The following is a 16682-nucleotide window of genomic DNA, read 5'->3' as shown; positions in this document are numbered from 1 at the left end:
TTTTGACATCTACAAACACAACCTCAACTTTGCACAAACTGAAATACTCACAGAGAAACAAAATAAAATTTCCTGTACAAATTAAAGTCAATACAATATAAGCAAAAAGACTGAGTAAAATGTGGGACCTCTTTGATGTTCTTCTGTTTCTAGTGTCAGTCAGTTTCATATAAAGTATGATTTAACATGTGCTCCTATAGAAATAAAGTTTTTTTTACACCCACCTTAGTTTACTTGAATCTGAATGCCTTTATATGCTATAAAATGAGATTTTATGTGAAACTGATTAGTAGTAGTCACTAACTCAACACGCCTTCACCTTAAGTACTTTAACTTTAACATTTGCACAAGTTTCACTTCATTCTGCAGTCCTGAGTCTGATGCCCTTAATTTTCACATGTAAACTCTGTGGCTCTGGGCAGTCACTTAATAAGACAGGACTTACTGGTTACCCTTGGAAGAGAACTGGTGTCAAGACTAAAGGGGCCTTTCCCAGTTAACAAATACATAAAACAGCGATAAAAACTCTGGCTCAGGAATTGCCTCTAGACATTAAGTGGCATGAATGTAAAGCAAGATACAGGAAGTAGTCAGATATGTTATCCCTAACTTATCTTCTGCCATTTTCGGTGTAATAGGTCTGTGAAGAATAGAAGAGATCACCAAAGAAAAAGACATCCCTATTAGACACACATTTTTTAAACATCAAAAAGCATTTTCTGTACACCTGGTTTTCATTTCCTTTACTGACTATGAACAAAATCTAGTTCCCTGTCAGTTTTGTCATTTAACAAACAAACAAAAACAAAAAATGAAGCATGCACAATCAAATCATCCTTTCATTTAATTTACAGAGGCACAAGTAGATGGATACTGTTTTTAAAGAAATGATCCATGTTATTATCATATTAAGAGTCTACGTGCAGCATGGGATATGGTAATACTTTGGTTTTAAAGCAATTAATTATTTTCCTGTCAAGAAAGGGTACATTCTGCATCAATAGTAAATCACAGTGCTTTGAGTGTTCAATAAAATTGCACCTAAATTACGCAAGGAGACAATTTACTGGTAACTGTACTATGCTGTCAGTGTTGGGGATCGATTGGAAAAGACAGCTACATCTATTATTAAAAATGAGATTTTTGTTTAATTATTTATTTAGTTAGTTTATTCATTTTTGAAAAGCAGTCATCCCAGTAGAAACCAAAAATACTGATTATGGTCACTCACATGCACACACCATGGCTAGAACCTTTCAGCACCTTGGCTGGGCATGAACCGGAATGCTCATCCATGGCAGTGTCTAGGGCATATTTCAATGCTGCCAAAACCCCATTAAGCTAAGCCAAATGCATAGACAATTCTGACATTGGTGAGACAGGAACAGGGATACAGCAATAATGAGGAAGAATGAATCCGCATGCCTCTTAAAGTCATACACAATGGAATGGGGGCAGTTAAAAAAAAAAAAAATCACACCTAAATATAGCACACTCAGTACAGTAAGAAAAGCCAAGACTGAACAGCATATAACAAACCCTCACAGTCTGTAAAGTAATGCAAATGAAACATTGTGAAAGCAGAAATTCTGGGCAATTTAGTCTGCTAAACAGTGCAACAGTGACATAAGATGTGGGGAATATATCACAAATGCTATGTATTCCCAATGATAAAATGCAGGCTCTGTTCTCCACATGCAGGAGGATAAATCATTTTGAATATTAAATTCGTTTTTTATTGCTTTCAACGGTCTGCAAAAATTTCGATTTCTTTTGGTTTCGATGGTCTGCAGATGGTTGCAATGCTGAGAAGGGCATAAAATCCTCCTTACTGTCAACTGGGAGGGGCATGGCAGTACATACCAGGTTACAGGATTTTAATCACACAGACCCCAAGATATTCTATAGCTGAAATAAGATCACAATGAGATGAACTACATACTGCAGAAAATTTCTGTCATCACTTTTTGAAGCATCTCAGTTTGTGAAGACTCTCCCTCAAGTTATAACAGCTCAGGCGGATTGTCCATCCCCTTTTTCAGTCTTCAGCCTGGTGCGATTCCACTGAGACAGGACCTAACCTTTCATAGATGGGTGTTCTTCAAAGATCAGTCCTGGACTCTGTTTGTTTATATTTGTGAACCTGATGTGGTTTTCCTGTGGTAACGCCACACTCTTTGAGTGTGTTAAAATGACTCGGTACATGCAGGCAATATCTCTGTAACAAATAAAGCTTGGTTTTGCTTGTAGGAAATACTGCACTTTCTCCAAACCTGGTTATTGAAAAGTGGTCAGTTACTGACGTCTTCACAATTTAAAGCCACACTATTCAGTCCATGGTTAGTCTGAGGAAAGACATTTACTTTTTTCTCATCTCCAAGGATGGTATGACCATCTGCACCGCAGAGAAATGTAAACATTTAAGACTTGAACAGGAACTGTCTTTCATATAGGTATCGGTTCATTAATGATTAGATGTTTTCTACAGATCACCATCTTATCATGTAAGCAAGGCGTACCAATGTACACAGTCCATGCTACTACCTTCTCACTGTTTGCCAGTATGGTCATTTGCAATCTGCTACTGGTTCTTATATATTGCTATCTGGAGCCAATAATAATAATATTTCAGGTTTTGCTGCAGATGCTTCCTGTGAATCTCATCAGCTTTATACATTATCTCACTTGCAGTGCTCTCCCTTTTAAACAAAACTGTGTGCACTGAAGTATGCCTACACTACACAGAGAATGCAGTGATCTAGTAAAAAAAAAATTATGACACTTGTTAATCTTAACATCAGCTCAAATTGGCAGTGACTAGCACTTTCTATGACTGTAGGAACAATGCTTTACTCCACAGATCCTCAAGTGTGGACCTTCTTACTAACACAGGTTACGGGCATCTCCTGTAACATGACTTTTAAGAAAGAGCATTACTCTTTTTTTTAACAGTCCCTAAACTGTAGCAACTGTGAAGTCATACACAGAACTTTATGACCTGACGTAGTTGACACCCTTCCTCCTATTACTAACACTGGTGAGTATGAACAATTTGGACTAAATTTTAATACTGCAGCACAACATTTATCAGTTAGCTGAAGTCTGAAGGAGTCTTTGTTGTATATCCCCATCCTTAGAAATTTCCCTTCTCACTGCTCACCATTGTGTTGATTTATTATATCTCTGTGGCAATGACATATCTTGGTGTGTATTAATTTGGCATCGGTGCAAATTTGATGCATAGCACATGATTGCTGTTATTCATAACCAAAATTATATTACCAATATTGTCTAAATACATAGCTTATGTAAGATTATTAACCCTTGCATGCATATACTATAACTCCATATACTTTTTTGTATTATATACTACTTTGTAATTTGTTTTAGAATTTTGATGTCAGGGCTTCCCCGAATTTTGATGTCAGGGCTTCCCCTAAAAATGGGAGCTGCCAAGATGAACAATATGCTTAAAGTAAAAAATATACAAAATAAATGAATAAGTACACCTGGCTTGTGACGATTTAAGAGAAAAATTATTGCTCTACACACTATATCATGTCATCTGTATTCTGTACTTTTATTATTTTTGTTGGCCCACTGTTGTGCTTCTCTTTCTACTTCTGAAGCACTATGGTGATCCATATAAGGAGGCAGAATTAAAAAATAATTTATTTGTTTAACATTTGTTTACCGGGAAAGTCCGACTTAGAACGAAGCCAATATTCAGAGGAAGCCCTTGGAAAAACGCTCCAGACGTATGTCTTTGTATTACAGGAATAACTAGAATGGCTTAATTAAAAAACTATGAGAGCTAAAAAAAAAGAAATGTATTCTTGAACTAAAATCTTCACTGAATATTGTTAAGAATCTTGCTAGCATGTAAGATCAGAGAGAATGTACAACAATTCTCAGAGAAGATGCTGAAGGAAAAAGAGTTATGCACTTACCATAACTTGGCATCTGTGTTATCCTATGTCACTATTTGTCACTCTTGGGTGGTGAATCAGACATCGGATTCGAGCCAGCAACATTTTAGACAGCTTTAGGTGCAAGCTCCTCACACTCCCATGATCCCCTGCTGCCCTTTAATCCCTCGGATTTAGTTTGCCCTAAGCTAGAAAGTAGCTAAGGAAGACCCTGACCACCAAATAGGACATCTCCTCATCCTCTAGATCCTACAGGACAGGGGATGGGGGAAGGGACAGTGATGAATAGTGACACAGGATAACACAGATGCCACGTTATGGTAAGTACATAACTTTTTACCTGATGTTATCCATGTCACTATTCCTCACTCTTGCGTCAGAGTCCCCAGCTACCCTAAACCCATGGAAGAACATGCTGAAGAACTGTGGAGCCGAAGGAAGCCCTGCTCCTGGGGACAATGTCAAGTTTGTAGTGACTAACAAAAGTGTGAGGGGAAAACCAGGTAGCTGCTGCACAAATGTCATCTACGGAATGACAGGCAAAATAGGCAGCTAACATATTCATTGACTTAGTGGAATGAGGTCTGATTGGCCCTGGTAAGGATAAGCCTTTGGATGAATAAGCCAAGGAGATGCAAACCGAAATCCAATGGGAAATAGTCACTTTGGACACCGCCTGACCCTTCTTGTTAAGACAGAATGCCACAAACAGCTGGTCAGACCTGCGGAAACTCTTTGTCCTAGCTAAGTAGAAATGCAGGTGTCTATGCACATCTAGTGTATGCAAGGGATATTCCCCTTTATTAGCAACATTTGGGTAGAAGACTGGCAACTGGATTGACTCGTTCAGATTTGCTTTAGTGGCAACCTTAGGCATGAATGAAGGGTTAGTTCAAAGGGCCACTCTGTCTTTATTAAAAACCATGAAAAGTGGTTTGATAGAAAGAGTCTGCAACTCGAACCTCTTTTAGCTGAGGTTATGGCTAGAAAAGCCATCTTCCATGAGAAAAATTTGATATCACATGTGGCAGCAGACCCAGACTGTGTGAGAGATTTCAGAAAAAAAGAAAGGTCCGAAGGACGGGAAGGATCCTTGACAGGAGGCTGGAGCAGAAAAACCCCTTTTAAAAAAGCTTTACATAATCGAGAGAAGGCAGGTTCCTCCCAAACATGGAAGTTGGAAATAGCAGCGAACTGCAGTTTGATAGTCAAGAAGCTAGCTCTGTCCTGAAACATCACAGACAAAAAGAGCAAAACGTCTGAAATGTAAGCAGAAGCTGGATTGAGATTGCGCTGCTTAGCGAAAATAGAAAACTATTTCCACTTACTGGCATCTTTCTAGTGGAAGACATCTGAGAGGCCAGGATAATGTTATTAGAAGAAGGTAGCCTGGGCTGATTCAGGATTACTGGAAGTTGACAAACCATGCTGTCAGATGAAACATCTGTAGGTTGGGAATCAGAAGTTGAAAGGGATGGGAAATTAGATCCAGAATGGGTTCTAGAACCCAAGGGGGGAACTTCAAATGAGACTGAAGATGGGAAAGCCACACCTGCTGAGGCCAAAAGAGAGCAATGAGGATCAAGGTGGCCTTGAGGTGATGGGCTTTCTGAAGTATTGTCAGAATGACGCAAGGGAGCATAGGCATAAAGGAGACTCGAGGGGAAGTCGTGGACACAGCATCTCTGGGGGACTTCCTGTTTGGAGGAATCAGGGCAAAACACCTGCTGCATTTGTGGTTGAGAGGGGAAGCAATCAGATTGCAGCTAAGGCTGACCCCAGCGAAGGAAGATCTTTTTCGCCACCGAAGGATTCAAGGACCACTTGTGAGGGCTCAGAATTGCCCTGCTGAGTCTGCCTGCCAGCACATTGGGCTCTCCAGGAATATGGGTTTCAATGAGAAAGTATCCCAAGGATATCATCACCCATTCTCACTCTCACGGCCTCGTGACAAAGCAAATACAAGTGTGTGTCCCTTTGCTTGTTGATGTACCACACAACAGCCATGTTCTCCATGTGAACTGCAATGGTATACAGAGGGAGGCAGTCCTGGAAGGCTTACAACATGTGGATGTTGATATGCAGATTGGTCTCTGCTTTGGAACACGTGCCTTGCACTGTCTTTCCCTGAAAATGCCCCCTCACCCCAGCAGGGAAGCATCTGTGGTCACTGTGGCACTGGGGGAGGAAAAGAGAATGGTCTGTCTGCTAGGAGGTCGGGAGACTGGATCCACCAAAGGAGATGATGCCTGCACACTGGTGTGAGGCAGATCAGAATTGACATAGGATGAACCAGGGATGATCACTGAATGGCTAGAGTCTACTGCAGAACCCTCATGTGAAACCTGGATAATGGCACTAGATAGTTCGCCGCTGCACTGGACCCTCTGGCCCTGAGAACAAGGTGGCCCTGGGGATGAGACAGATCAAGAAGACATTGAATATGAGATCTGATGAGGTGTACCCAGCAGAGCAGGAGTGCTGCAATCTCTGACACAGTGTCCAACTGGGCTGGATTTGGGAAGATTCACTGTAATGCCTAACTGGTCAAATAGAATAGGTACTGAGAGGCAGTGGCCAGATGATGCTTCATGGGAACTGTGAGGAGCCAATCACTGAGGTATGGAAACACCTGGAATCCCTGCAATCTAAGGTGAGCTGCAACCTCTGACATGCACTTGGTGAACACCTGGAGGGCTGTGGTGAGACCAAAGGGCAGGGTCCACTGGTACTGATTGGCCCCTACTCAAAAGAGGAGATATCTCCTGGAGCGCCTGTCTATTTTTATATGATAGCACAAATCTTGGATCTCTACAGATCACATCTGGTCCTCCTTGTGCAACACAGGCACGATGGACTGGAGAGCGATCATCCGGAACTTGGACTTCTTGACACAGGGATTGAGTTTGTTGAGGTTCAGGATTGGATGCAGGTCCCCCTGCCTTTGGCAATAAAAAAAAAGTGAGAGCAAGTTCAGGAATCTCATTGTCCTGGGAGGGGACCTCTTGGATGGCTCTCTTTCGAAGAAGTGTGAGCACTTCTTCCTGAGCTAGCTCCCCCTGATGGGGTGGTGCATCAGGGAGGTATCTCCTGACTGGAGGAGGAGACTGGGGAAAAGGAATAGAATAACCCCTGAAAATTATGTTTAGCACCCAACAATCTTTTGTAATACTTGCCCAGGCCAAAGGATGCAAAGATAAATGACCCCCAACTGCCTCCAGGGCAGGACAGTCGGGCAGTACTTCAGCAGTGCTGTTGGGGCTTCTCGGAAAGAGGTGAGAGTCTCTTTGACTGAAGGGTCAAACAGGGTAGACCCACTGAAGGGGGCATTGGTGAAAGATGCCTTGAAGGACTTCACAAATCTGCAAAGGCACAGCCAGGCACAATGCCAAACAGGCATGCCTGTGCCAGACACTCGAGAGGCTCCTTCCATCACAAGGTAGTTAAGCACCTGCAGACCGAATGTAGCTGAGGGGAAAAACCCGCTTTTCATGCCTGCCAATCACCCATGACTCACGGTTGGGGGCATGGACAGATGTGCTCTGTTCCGCCAGCTTTTTCTTAGTGGTGACAGTCATCATGGATTGCATCAACTAGCATGCCTTTCAACCCAAACTGCTTGTCAGAAGGGGGACTGAAGAATATGTCTGCTCTTGTGGGAACAGGCTCCTTCCATGCCCTGCTGAGTTAGAAGGTCTACAAGTTTGTCTGCAGGGGGGAACCCAGGAGGTAGATGGTCCCTTCCCTAAAGCCTTCTGAAAGATGGACTCCTCGGGGATGGGGGGAGGAAAGACGAACCACCTTTAAGCTTAAGGATTTCCAAGATGTTTCCAAAGGAGATATCCTCAGACGGAGACCTAGGGGACCCATCCCCTTCATCAAGGTCCACATTCTCGGTGAGAGACTCAGCAGGGGAGTCTCCTCTTATGCAATCTCTTTTGGGGAACCTCCTCCAGGGGTGGCTCGGGGGAGAATTCGGATGAGAGGGGGAACTCAAGTGGGCACCTCCCACTTGAAGGCTAGTTCAAGAGGGCTTACTTGGGGTAGGATAAGTAAGGTCCGCTCAGAGAGGCTGGGATGGTCCCTGAAAGGCTTGGGAGGAAACTCTCTGGGAGGTAAAAGTCCTCTCAATGACCCGGATAGCCGAAGGACTGGACAATGCCCCATCCCCACTCCCAGCAGAAAGGCGCGTCTGGGGAGAAGGACCAGAGCAGGCCAGAACCTCTGGGCCTATGGAAAGTACTGGCCCCGAGCTGTCAAGGGCCAAAGCACCAAGGGGAAGGGACCAGTCCAAGAAAATGGGTCCGGAACCCCCACCCAAGGTCTCTGGAGTGCCTGCTCAGGCCTAGGACTCTGCCTGCCCAGTGGGAGGCTGAGCAGAAGCAATCAGGGGCTCAGACGGGGTAGGGACAGAAAGATCCCTAGGGATCCCCATCTCACTTCCTGTGCAATCCAGGGCCAAAAGGTCCGAAACCAACCTAGTTGGACGAGAAGTCAAAGAAGGGATAGGAGAAGGCCCCTTAGCCAGATGGGCAGGGGACCCGAGAAGCCCCAACTCAATCTGAGCCTTGAGAAAGGACCTCATCATCCTGTCCATATGGGAAGGGAGTAAACTCCTCGAGGACTTAGAGGTGGGGGAGGACCTAGCCGGAGATAGGTGTTTCGATCCCAAGGACCTCACTTCTAAGAAACAACTTCTGTGCTTGGAGACTGAAGGGGACCTGCCCCAAGCCGGAACCTGAAAGGGAATCCTTAATAACAATAGTGGTATCAAACACAGATTTCCGATCTGACCTCTTCAGATCCAATGAAAAGGTAGGATCCAAACACTTTGATCCCACATACCCCTGATCCAAGGAAGCCAGATCCATGGCAGGTCCAGGCCTCAAACTAGAGACCTTGGATCCAGGAGTGGATTCCCATGACCTCAGATCTGAGGGCTTTGGAGTGGAAGCTCCAGATCCATGACAGTTGCGGATCTTAGCATCCAAGGGTGTTGGATCTGACTGACTCGAGGCTGGGGTCAGATCTGGGGTGCAAGGGGACCTTCCTTTTGTGCTCAGAGGGTCTAGCCTTGGCAGGGGACTAGGCCAAGAGACCCCCCCATGAGCTAATCCTTTTAAAATAAGCTTGTTTTGGCACTCAACCAAAGCCCTGGGGTTGAAAGCAGCACAAATGTTGCATTCAACCTCCAGGTGGTAGATGCCCAAACAATAAAGATACTCCTCCTGCAAATCGAAGATGGGCATCTTCCGACTGCATGAGGAGCACCTTTTAAAGCCAACTGTCTTATCAGACATGATAAACTACCTACAGCCAAGGGGGCATGCAGAAAAACAGAGCTGGTAAAAGACAAGCACAGGTCAACACCAGGAAATAACCAACTGATCAACACAAAAATGTACTAACCAGCTAGAACAACTGCTATATACACAACAACAATGAGAAAAATAATGGGAAAACAATTGCCACTATAAAAAGGGTGCCAAAACACACAAAGAGACCTCACTAACGTACAAACAGAAGGACGCAGACTAAACTAACACACTACCATTAACAATAAAATATTAATATTACAGAAAAAAGCTAACATTTTTAGAAAAGTACAGTTTTGTACCTACTATAAATGTAGATGTTCGAGTGCTCATACAGCTGCAGTCATTACAGATGGGTTATCCTGCCATCAGGCGGGTCCTCGGTCGGCCGAATTCCAAAGTCTAGGTCCGGCGTCGGTTGTCGTCGCTTCTTCCCTGATGTCAGTGCGGCAGGGGTATAAAAGAGGCAGCCAACGCCATCTTCTTCAGTTTTTCTTGCCCCAGATGTCAGGTGCCCCCAGAAGGAAGGCAAAACATAAATTTATGTAATCATGCAATATAGAATAATCAAAAAACAGTAGTTGCAAGCAAATACACCATAAAAGAATACCCCAAATAGGTTGTATGAGAAGGTGTTTGTCATAAGGCCTGTCCTAAGAGGGGATGGAGGGGGGGAAACCTGGACTGCAGCTGTATGAGCACTCGAACATCTACATTTATGGTAGGTACAAAACTGTACTATGTTCATCGTGCATACAGCTGCAGTCATTACAGATGGGAAGAATCCCAAAGCTAAGTAGGGGTGGCAGGCACTAAGTGGAACTAGGAGGAGCAAGGATGCCCTGCAAGACAGCTGTGGCAAATCCCGCTCTAGATTTAGAGTATAGTGGAAGGTGATAGAGTTTGGAGAATGTGTGCACTGAACTCCAAGTGGATGCTTCCAAAATGTCCATGGTAGGAACCCCCCTCAGGAAAGCTGCAGAGGTAGCTGTGGCCCTGGTGGAGTGGGATCTGATGCTTGAAGGCACAGTTTTTCCATGAAATGAGTAACAAAAGCGTATGCAGTGGGCTATCCATTTTGAGATTGTCTGTTTGGAAATAGCCTTTCCTTGAGCACCTGTAGCATAGGACACAAAGAGTTGCTCGGATTTCCTGAATGGCTTTGTCCTGTCCAAATAATAACGAAGTTGTCTGTGAATGTCCAAGGAATGCAGTAGTCTTTCCCCTTTGTTTTGTGGATTAGGATAAAAGATAGGTAAGTGGATAGTCTGATTCAAGGCTACACTGGATACTACCTTTGGCATAAAGGTAGGGTTGGTTCGTAAGGAAACTCTGTCCTGATGGAAAATGATGAAAGGTTGCACAGCCATGAGGGCCTGTAGCTCTGAAACCCTGCGTGCTGAGGTAATAGCCAGAAGGAAGGCTGTTTTCCATGACAAGTATTGTAGTTCTGTTGAAGCAGCTGGCTCGAAGGGAGGAAGGGTCAGCTTTTCCAATACGAAGTTGAGGTCCCAAGCAGGGACTGGTGGTTTCCTTGGGGGTTTTATATTCTTTGCCCCTCTGAGGAACTGTCTTAAGAGAGGATGAGAGAATAATGGAGGATCTGTGTTGTATTGTGCAGAAATGGCTGAAGCGTGGATTTTGATGGAGGAGAAGGAAAGTCCACTGTTTAACATCTCAGCAAGGTACTGTAAAATTTGAGGTAAATTTATTACCCAAGGATTCTGGCCCTTTTCTTGATTCCAGGCACAACATCGTTTCCATTTGGCGGAGTAGGCTTTTCTAGTAGAAGGTCTTCTGGCCTCCAAGATGACATCCTGCACCTCCTTGGAGAGGAGGGTCTGTTGGGAAATCAAGGGATTCTCCATGCAGCTAGATTTAGGGTTTTGAGCTGGCTGTGAAGAGTCTTGAAGTTGTGCTGGGACAACAGAAGAGGGACTAGAGGTAGGATCCATGGTGGGGAATGTCTCAGGCTCTTCAGGAGCGGATACCAGTGTTGTCTTGGCCAATCTGGAGCAATGAGAATCATTTTCGGCCTCTCTGCTCTGGCTTTTAAGAGAACGTTGGGCAGCAGAGGAAGAGGCGGAAAGGCATAGACTGTCAACGTTGTCCAATTGAAAGAAAGTGCGTCCACTTTCCAGGTTTGTGGATGATAGGTCCTTGAAAAAATTTTTTTCAATTGGTAATTTCTGTGGGTAGCAAAGAGATCTATGTCTGGCTGTCCCCATGCCTGAGTTATCTTTGTGAAAACTTGAGGATGCAACTTTCATTCATGTGGATCTGTCATATTTCTGCTTAGGCTGTCTGCCAGTGTGTTTTCCTTCCCTGGCAGGAATTGTGCCTGTACTTGAATTTGCAATTCCAGTGCTGTGTTCCATAGGGTCATGGCTTGCCTGCACAGGGGGTATGAATGAGTTCCCCCCTGTTTGTTTATGTACCACATCACTGTGAAGTTGTCTGTCCTTATCAATAGCTGGCCTGGATGCAGTAGGTCTTTGAAGGCCATAAAAGCATTTTGCACGGCTAGCATTTTCTTTTGGTTGATGTGTAGGTGCTTCTCTTTTTGGGACCATTTTCCCTGAATGCACTGATCTGTCATGTGTGCACCCAGGCGTAGTCTGAGGCGTCTGTTGTGATGATTTGAGTTGCTTGAGGTACGCAGAAAGGGAGACCTATGTTTCTTTGGCATGCTTGAGCCCACCACTGAAATTCCCTTTGAAGGCATGGAATGAGTGGTATAATTGTTTCCAAGCTGTGGCTGTGTTGAGACCATAAGTTTTTTAGGTACCATTGAAGTTTCCTCATATGCAGCTTTGCACATGGGATTAGTAGGATGCAAGATGCCATGAATCCCAGAGCCTGCAGGACTTTCCTTGCAGTCAGCCTGGTGAAGGTTGCCATTTTGCTGAAGTATTGAGAGAGTTGCCCTTGTTTGTCTGGCGTGAGGTAGGCCATCACGGTGGTTGTATTCAAGCTGGCACTCAGGAAAATTATTTGTTGAGAGGGTATTTGTTTTGATTTCTTTTTGTTGACTGTGTATCCCAGAAAGTTCAACAGTTTTATTACAAACGCCAGGTGTTTCAGAAGTATGTCCTTGCTGTCCGCTTGGATCAGGCAGTCGTCCAGATATGGGTATATTTGTATTCCTTGAAGTCTGCAAAAGGCGATTACTGATGCCAGGCATTTCGTAAACACTCTGGGAACAGTAGATAAGCCAAAGGGCAATGCAGAGAATTGATAATGGGTTGAACCTGCAAGAAATCTGAGGTATCTTCTGCAATCTTGTCTGATAGGGACATGCAGGTATGCCTCCTTGAGGTCCGATGTTACCAGCCAAGACTCCTTGCCCAGCATGGGAAGAAGCTGCTGTAATGTGAGCATCTTGAATTTTGGTACCTGTAAATATGTGTTTAGGATGGATAGGTCTAAGATAGGTCTCCAATCTTTGTCTTTCCTTGGTACCAGGAATAGTCTGGAATAAAACCCTTGACCTTGTTCTTTTGCAGGTACCTCTTGAATGGCTTTCATGTCCATGAGAGCTGAAATTTGTTTTTGTGCCTCTGCTCTTTGATTTTGTGGCAGGTTTGGCATGCCTCTTATTTTTGGAAGGGTGTGAAAGTGGAACCTGTAGCCTCTGTCTATAATGTCCAGAATCCATTTGTCTTTTGTAACAATATGCCAATTTTTTAAGAATAATGCCAGTTTTCTGCCCAAAGGTGCTGTCATTAAAGCTTTGCTTGGCAGGTAAAGGGGGAAGTCATTGTGTCTGCTTTCTGAATGACTGTGATCTATCTTCTCCACCTCTTGGGGTTGGTGCTTGCCACTGTCTGGCTCTGAAAGATCCTTGAGGTTTCCCTCTACCCCTTGGGCATCTGTATCTGCCCCTTTGAGGTCTGTCCGTGGCTGGAAAGGACCAATTTTTTGAAGGCCAGTTTCTACTGAAACGTGGAGGTTGTACCTGCAGGAAATATTTCACTGTTTGCATTGATTTCGCTTTTTCCTCCATTTTCTTTAGTGCCTCCTCAGCTTTAACACCAAACAATACATCTTATTGAAGAGGTGCATCTAATAATTTAGCTTTGACATGATCTGGTAAGGCTTGCTCTTCGAGCCAAGCATGTCTACGTATAACAGACCCCGTAACAGCAGCTCTACATGAGGCCTCTAAAGTATCAAAACCACACTGCAAGGTATGCTTACCCACTTGCTCTGCACCATGCAACAAATCCAGCAACTCTTTTAAATCTGGTTGTTCTGGTTGTGTCATTTTGCTTTTCAACTGAAATAACAAAAACTGTTGATACTTTAATATATGGAACTGACAGTTTAATGCCCTCATGGTTAAAGTGGCCGAGGTATACACCTTTTTCCCCCACCTTTCTAAAGCTCTGGAATCTCTCTCTGAAGGTAATGGGTTTTTAGCAGTAGAGGCCTTAATTCCCTTGGGACCCTGTGGAATAGTTTCTGGGTCAGCAGTATGGCTTTTGTATAGGAACTGGTGTGAATCAGGAACCCGGTAATACCGGTCTGGTTTAACAGGAGCTGGAGGTAAAGAATCTGGATTAAGGCTGGCTTCTGTGTACACATCATCCAATATATCTAAAACAGGAGGGATAGCCAGGGGCCTATGCTGGGGGAGCAAGAGAAAATCCCTGAGCCTTTTCTTGGAATCTGAGTAATCTTGGCCTTCCCAGTGAAAGTGTTCCCTCAATGTATGTAGGGTTTCCCCAAAAGAGTAGTCCTCGGGGGGGGGGGGGCCGAGGGAATAGACTCCTCTGCATCAGAGTCTTCAAAAGGAGAATAGGCATAGTCCTGGTGCTCAGAATGTTCAGAGGTAATAGAGGCTTGATCTGAGGAAGGGTAGTCTTCCTCTAATCTGGGCCTTTTGTCCGAGGGGGGTTGAGAACCCCTGATAAGAGTAATCAAATCCTCAGCCATTTTGAGCATCTGTTTTTTAGGCATGGGGCCTTGAGAGGGGGTCTGAGGTCCCTGTTTTTTGGTTTTCATGGCTGCTTTAGATTTTGTGAAAGCTTTAATAGAGAAGGAGGAAGGCCTGAAGACACCTTGAGAAATGGCAGGCCTGTCTAAACTCCGAGTTTCCCCGCCAAGAGTGGCGTCGGTATCTGTAGTAGAAGTGGGGACCAAGGAGCCTGCGACCTCGGGTACTGAAGACACTGGTAATGTAGTGTCATCGGTACTCAGGGGCTGCGTAGGCGCCTCATTGAGAACCGGAGAACCGGTAGTCGGCCTTAGCGTGGTGTCAGTAGTCGGTGCGGACCTCATATGTCGGTCCTTATCTTTGCGTCTTTTACTCAAAACTGGAGTCAGAGTATCCGACGACATAATATAATTACATTTTTACCAAAATAGTGAAGGGCGAACTCCGCCCGGCGCTTAATAGTGCATTTGTTGAATCTAGCACAAAAACGGCAGGCCGAGACATCATGGTCTGGGCCTAAGCAAGGTATACAGAAAGAGTGAAAATCCTTATGCGGTATTTGCTTCCCACATGAAATGCAATTATTAACTTTGTCTGACATCGGTCTGAGGCAAGAAAAGTTTCCCCAACGGGGTACTTAGCTTTCAAGAAGACTTCGGCTGAAATATTTTCGTAAATCTCAGGAGCTGGCCGACCGGCACTTGCGAACTGCTTCTGCTTCGGGCACCACGTGGCAAGAAAGACTGAAGAAGATGGCGTCGGCTGCCTCTTTTATACCCCTGCTGCACTGACGTCAGGGAAGAAGCGACGACAACTGATGCCGGACCTAGACTTTGGAATTCGGCCGACCGAGGACCCACCTGACGGCAGGATAACCCATCTGTAATGACTGCAGATGTATACACGATGAACACAGAGCTACTTATCCCACTCAGGAACTTGAGTCAAGAAACCTGTGTCTTTAGCTTAGCACGGCAAATGAGATCTGAGGGGTTAGAGGGCAGCAAGGGATCATGGGAGTGGGAAGAGCTCGAGCCTAGCAGCTCTCTAAAATGTTGCTGGCTTGGATCCAATGTCGGATCCAAGACCCGAGTGAGAGGAATAGTGACATGGATAACATCAGATCAGTGCTGAACCAGGTTGAGATTTAAGGCAAGGTGGACAGATAACATCAAGTCATTACACTTAGCATCTGCATGCAGCTGTTACACTACTTACAAACCTCTGTCAGGAAATCTGGAAGACAATGGCTAAGTGTGCCTGAAAAAGATCTGTACTTACACCATTCCTGAAGAAAGGTTAACTAGTGCACAGTCTTGCTGATCCCAACACCAACAAGATTTTTCTCAAGATTATTCAGCAGAAACTATAACTGCAATTGAAATGTGACTTGGAAAAATTGTACTGCAGGGGCTGCTACCAGAAGATGCTTGGTGGGGGGTGGTAAAGCGCCAATCGTCAAAATATGGAAACACCCGGACTACTTGCAGTCTCAAGTGAGCTGTGACCACTGTAATGCACTTTGTGAACACTCTGGGGGCTGTAGAGAGTCCGAATGGCAGGGCATGAAATTGGTAGTGATTGACTCCTAGCCAGAAGCGGAGTAGTCTCCTGGAGTGTTTGTCCATTTTGATGTAGAAATACGTGTCCCGGAGATATATCAAGCACATTCAATCGTCTTCCCTTAGAAAAGAGAGAATGGACAAGAACTGTGACCATCTGGAATTTCGTTTGGGCAATGGACTTGTTCAAATTACTGAGATCCAGAATTGGTCTCCCCTGTCTTTTTTGGCACCAAAAAGAATCTTGAGTAGAATCTGGATCTGCATTGGTCTGGTGGGACTGTTTGGATGACTCTTTTTTGACATAGCTTATTTATTTCTGTGGCTTCTTCCTTTTGAGTGGGTGGAACATTGGGAAGTTTTGTTGGAAAGTTTGGATAAGTGACGATGGGAATGGTGTTGCATCTGGTTATAATTTTCTGCACTCAATGGTTGGAAGTTATTGATTGCCAGACAGCGTGTTGCAGAGAGAAACATCCCCCGACTGCTTCCAGAGGAACGCAATCAGGCCACTCTTCAGGAGTGCTGTTAAGGCAAGGTAAGAAAGAATCCCTAGGTCCCTAATTACATGGACTCCCTCTGCCTCGGTAGGAGCATTTTCCAAAATTGTTACCCCCTCTGCCCCTGGGGGGTATCATCGCCACATGTGGCACAGAAAGGACCCTGAGATTTTTTTGTGCCACATTTTCCTGCTCCTCTGGTTCCTGGAAAAGGAACATTGTGGATTGGAAAAATGTAGAACTATGGCAAACAGGGTCTTACTGTCCTTCTCACACCTGGCCAGGGTGTCTTTCACCTTAAGGCCAAAAAGGGAAGATGCTTCTATTGGAACATTCAGGAAGGAAGACTTCAAAGGGTCACAGAAGCACATCCAGGCATGGCATCTCATAACTATGCCTGAACCCACTACTCTAGCCTCTCTTCAGTTGCATGTGAG

At 44.6% G+C, this 16682-nt stretch overlaps 1 protein-coding gene across 1 annotated transcript in view; it reads right to left on the bottom strand.

The window, feature by feature from the left end:
- LOC122810728 (cytochrome P450 4F3-like) overlaps positions 1 to 16682 on the bottom strand; it is a 3229861-nt gene that overhangs the window by 1466225 nt on the left and 1746954 nt on the right. The window lies entirely within an intron of this gene.

The sequence above is a fragment of the Protopterus annectens genome, chromosome 9.part0 (genome assembly GCF_019279795.1).
Source record: "Protopterus annectens isolate FY-2018-M chromosome 9.part0, PAN1.0, whole genome shotgun sequence".
Classification (NCBI taxonomy): domain Eukaryota; kingdom Metazoa; phylum Chordata; order Ceratodontiformes; family Protopteridae; genus Protopterus; species Protopterus annectens.
This window is presented reverse-complemented; position numbering and strand designations above follow the sequence as displayed.